General features: G+C 47.3%; 3 non-coding genes across 3 annotated transcripts; 2 read left to right on the forward strand and 1 right to left on the reverse strand.

The window, feature by feature from the left end:
- Window positions 1-503: 503 nt before the first annotated feature.
- trnav-uac (transfer RNA valine (anticodon UAC)) lies at window positions 504-576 on the forward strand. Its single transcript has one exon. It is a non-coding gene; the product is annotated as a tRNA-Val (tRNA).
- A 2,307-nt stretch (window positions 577-2,883) lies between these two features.
- trnav-uac (transfer RNA valine (anticodon UAC)) lies at window positions 2,884-2,956 on the forward strand. Its single transcript has one exon. It is a non-coding gene; the product is annotated as a tRNA-Val (tRNA).
- A 439-nt stretch (window positions 2,957-3,395) lies between these two features.
- trnav-uac (transfer RNA valine (anticodon UAC)) lies at window positions 3,396-3,468 on the reverse strand. Its single transcript has one exon. It is a non-coding gene; the product is annotated as a tRNA-Val (tRNA).
- Between the last annotated feature and the right edge of the window lie 1,532 nt (window positions 3,469-5,000).

Genomic DNA, 5,000 nt, shown 5'->3' on the forward strand with positions numbered 1-5,000 from the left:
AGGAGAAGCCGTGTGAGCGGATAACATGGGACAGCGAGGTGGTGTAGATGGCAAACAGAAGGGGACCCAGCACCGACCCCTGCGGCACCCCCGTGGAGAGGGTATGAGTCGATGACAGACGACCTTGCCAAGACACATTAAAGGAGCGTCCAGCGAGGTAGGACTCGAGCCAGGAGTGGGCAGAGCCTGTAATGCCCATTTGAGTGGAGGTCATTCATTTAGTCTGCCAGGAAACGCTGCAGCCAATCAGACAAGTACGAGACAATCGACGAGTAGTCAGTCAACGTTAGCTCGTGATGCAGCCGGTTTGGACCAGCGGGAGGAAGAAGAAGAAGAAGAAGAAGAAGAAGAAGAAGGAGGAGAAGAAGAGGTTCACAGCAGTCAGCAGCTTCTATGGACATGATGGCAGAGGAGAAGAGAGTGAAGAGGACGCTGACGGAGGAAGCTAAGAAGAGAAAAGGAGAGAGTGAGCGAGCAAGAAGCCGTTGGCGTGGCTTTAAACAAGTTCCATAGTGTAGTGGTTATCACGTCTGCTTTACACGCAGAAGGTCCTGGGCTCAATCCCCAGTGGAACCAGAACTCTGGGAACTCACTTTTAGGGTGTTTGGTGGGAGACTGAAAGCTGGAGGACAAAGGAGACAAACAGGCGTCCAAAAACACGTGAGCTGCTAAGCTGAGACGTTACCGTGAACGCAACAACAACCAGCTGGAAATACACAAACCTCGCGAATCTTAACAACACTCAGTTGTCACGAGTTTATAGGCCTGGGGTGTCATGCCAGAACAGGAGCTGGACTCAGCAGCCTCAATGGACATAATGGCAGAGGAGAAGAGAGCTAATGTTAGCTGAGTTTGTTAGCCGGGCTCCCACATGGACATGAAGTCTGACTTCATGTTGAGTCCTCCAGGTGATTAAAGAATTCAACATTCACAGTTTATCTTTAGACACTTTGTGTGGCGCCGCTCTGCAGACAAACTATCGACAAACTCCAACGATGTGTCCTCTGGTGTGATGAATATTATTATTACAGCCAGAATTAAAAATAAATCTCTGCGCACTAAACTCGTGTTTCAGTGTCAAGCTGCTTCACGTGCCTCCTCACACACTCTTTATTCCACAGAAGAAACACTCATTTGCATATTTTGTGCTGGAGCTTTGCGGCAGCGAGCGAGCGTCTGATTTATTAACATCTGAACCGGAGGTCACGATGAAGCCGCTCTGCAGCCGCCATATCTGCGCAGAGACTCTGTTGATATGCAATCATGAAGGAGAGGATTATGTGTTGTTCTCGACGCCGGAGGCAGCTGGAGCTGCGATCTCATCATTCTCCCAGCAGACGAACTGATCTACAAAAACACTGCACACACACACACACACACACACACACACACACACACTCATCTCTCAGCTCTTTCATTGTTCGTTCTCGTTTTCTCGCCGTCTTTCTGCAGAAGGTTCGACGTCCTTGTGCAGCTTCACAAAATAAAAGTCTGAGAGTTCACCTGTTCTCTGTCCTGAACACTTCAAGTTGAATTCCTGTTGAGACAAACAGAGTTCATTTCCTCTTACAGTGTCTCTAATTTGATCCTGGCGTGTTAAAAGCAGCTTTAATAACACAGCTCTGTAATGCTTCATTAGATCCAACATTTGTTGTTTGGATGAGTCGGCCTGTTTCCAGCTGTAAAACAGATTTGAGCTCATGTGCAGGTGACGTTAGCGCCGTGTGTTTAAATATTCAGCCTGTTCACACTCGTGGCTCGTCACATAGAGCAGCTTCACGAAGACGAAGCAATGTGGTGTAATGTTTACTGTTTACCTGAAGTCAGCTGATGTGTATAAAGAGCCAGAGAGCAGCTGTTAGCTGTTAGCTGTTAGCTGTTAGCTCAGTTAGCTTCATAGTTAGCTCTGTTATCTGTTAGCTCAGTTAGCTTCATAGTTAGCTCTGTTATCTGTTAGCTCAGTTAGCTTCATAGTTAGCTTCATAGTTAGCTCTGTTAGCTGTTAGCTCAGTTAGCTTCATTGTTAGCTCAGTTAGCTTCATAGTTAGCTCTGTTAGCTCAGTTAGCTTCATAGTTATCTCTGTTATCTGTTAGCTTAGTTAGCTTCATAGTTAGCTCTGTTAGCTCTGTTATCGGTTAGCTCAGTTAGCTTCATAGTTAGCTCTGTTAGCTCAGTTATCTGTTAGCTCAGTTAGCTTCATAGTTAGCTCTGTTATCTGTTATCTGTTAGCTCAGTTAGCTTCATAGTTAGCTCTGACTAGCAGCAGCTGTACTCTTCTACACTGATCGTTGTGACTTCCTGTCAGGCTGCTTGATCTTTTCAGAATAAGACGATCCATCAGAGCAAACACGAGGACATGAGAAAGACTCCGTCCTGTGGTGTCAGGTTTTGGTCCTGATGGACCGTCACCTCCTGCTGGACGGGTCGGCTTCAGTCTTACCTGCTCACCTGGAGGGACGGCAGATTGCAGCCAATCACCTTCTCAGCTGGTGAATGATGCGCTTCTGTCCGGCAGATGGAGGTGGTGGAGGAGAGGTGAGGATGGAGGAGCACCATCACCAGCAGGAGGTTCTGTTAGATCCAGTGCTACACGGCTACATGTGAAGTAACCATAATGATTTATTTATGGCTTCATTATGTTAGAATATTGACATTGATATGCAGCCACCTCACTGAACACTGAGCTGTAATTAGCAGTTGTGAGTATCAAGCATCAAGCTTTAACCTGCAGCAGCAACACAGCAACACAGCAACACAGCAACGCAGCAACACAGCAACTCAGCAACGCAGCAACCCAACGTGCTTTTTCCACGTACCTGCAAACAATAAGACAACTCACAGCCAGTCTGGATGAACAAGCTGACGCCACATCTCTAGGAGGAGGTTCCATAGTGTAGTGGTCACCACGTCTGCTTTACACGCAGAAGGTCCTGGGTTCAATCCCCAGTGGAACCAGAACTTTGGCTGAAGACAGTTATGACAAGAACTCATCGTTGACGAAGACGAGTCTGAAGCCAGCAGCAGTCGTCTTCATCGTCTCATCAGTCCATGACTGGACGTCAGCGGAGCGTGTCCACATGTTGGACATGTCAGCGCTTTGTTTAGATTTTGAAGGACGTTCATCCATCAGCTCGTCATCATGTCAGGTAAGCAAACATTTCTCTACCTGCCACCTGTGCCTGAAGTTCAGACAAAGAACAAACCTTCATGTTTGCCAGAGTAATAATTGGACTTTGTGACGGTTTGTTTCCGGACTCTCTTGTTGTACCGTACACGGTAACATACCAGCTCAGAGAAACTTACATGTTCAAGTATCTTTTGGACGCCTGTTTGTCTCCTTTGTCCTCCAGCTTTCAGTCTCCCACCAAACCCTAAAAGTGAGTTTTCAGAGTTCTGGTTCCACTGGGGATTGAACCCAGGACCTTCTGCGTGTAAAGCAGACGTGATGACCACTACACTATGGAACCTGTTTGAAGCCACGCCAACGGCTTCTTGCTCGCTCACTCTCTCCTTTTCTCTTCTTAGCTTCCTCTGTCAGCGTCCTCTTCACTCTCTTCTCCTCTGCCATCATGTCAGATAGAAGCTGCTGACTGCTGTGAACCTCTCCTCCGTCTCCTTCTTCTCCTTCTCCTCCTTCTTCTTCTTCTTCTTCTTCTCCTTCTTCTCCTCCTTCTCTTTCTCCTCCTTCTTCTTCTTCTTCTTCTTCTTCTCCTTCTTCTCCTTCTTCTCCTCCTTCTCCTTCTCCTCCTTCTTCTTCTTCTTCTTCTCCTTCTTCTTCTCCTTCTTCTTCTTCTTCTTCTTCTCTTTCTTCTTCTTCTTCTTCTTCTCCTTCTTCTTCTCTTTCTTCTTCTTCTTCTTCTTCTTCTTCTCCTTCTTCTTCTTCTTCTTCTTCTCCTTCTTCTCCTCCTTCTCCTCCTTCTCCTCCTTCTTCCCTGTGGTACTAACACTCCCCCGGTGCTCTAAGCTCACAGCCCGGCTAACAGACTGAGCTAACAGCAGCAGATATGTTACATCCAAACTCTCAGTCTTTGTTTCAGTTTTGGCAGTGTTCTCTGTGTGTGTGTGTGTGTGTGTGTGTGTGTGTGTGTGTGTGTGAGTGTGAGTGTGTGTTGAATTATTGATGTGTGCGTCTGGTTCTTGACGTTTGTCTGCCATTGGAGTTGGGTTCTTTGATCGCAGGAACCCCCCCTCCATCAAACACACACTCACACACACACACACACACACGCACACACACACACACACACACTGACTACCTATATTAAAGATGGTTATCAGAGCTCGCTGTGCCATCTGGCAGCTCATCAAATATTAACGGTGTGTCTGCGCCGCACATACAGATACACCGTGAACGTGTGACGAGCCCAAACTCCACTGCCACCATGTCCTCTGTGCTCATGTCAACACGGGGACTTCTGCAGCCAGCCTCTGGTGGACGTCAGAGGAACTGCAGCTGGTTTGAAACTTTCAAACAAACAGAAAAAGAAAGTTTTTAAAGTTTTAATGAAAAATGAAGAAAGCTGCAGAAACAGACGGAGGGTCAGAGGAGGTTAATTATACTGTGTGTGTGTGTGTGTGTGTGTGTGTGTGTGTGTGTGTGTCGTACAGTAACAGGCAGACCAGCTGTCCTTTAGGCGTCCCCTCTGACCTCTGACCCCACACACACACACACACACACACACACACTGTCCTGATGGTTGCTCTGACAGGTAGCACATATGGGCGATTTGCATATGATGCTTCACCTTGAATGTGTGTGTGTGTGTGTGTGTGTGTGTGTGTGTGTGTGTGTTGCTCTTATAAAAACAAACTTGTGTCTGAATTATTTATGATGTTCTGCTTCACCTTCTGAATCCAGCCTGTAAACCCTCCTCCTCCTTCTCCTCCTCCTCCTCCTCCTTCTCCTTCTCCTTCTCGTCCTCCTCCTCCTCCTCCTCCTCCTTCTCCTTGTCATCCTCCTCGTCCTCGTCCTCCTCCTCCTCCTTCTCCTTGTCATCCT

This window comes from Larimichthys crocea, chromosome VIII (assembly GCF_000972845.2).
Source record: "Larimichthys crocea isolate SSNF chromosome VIII, L_crocea_2.0, whole genome shotgun sequence".
NCBI lineage: Eukaryota > Metazoa > Chordata > Actinopteri > Sciaenidae > Larimichthys > Larimichthys crocea.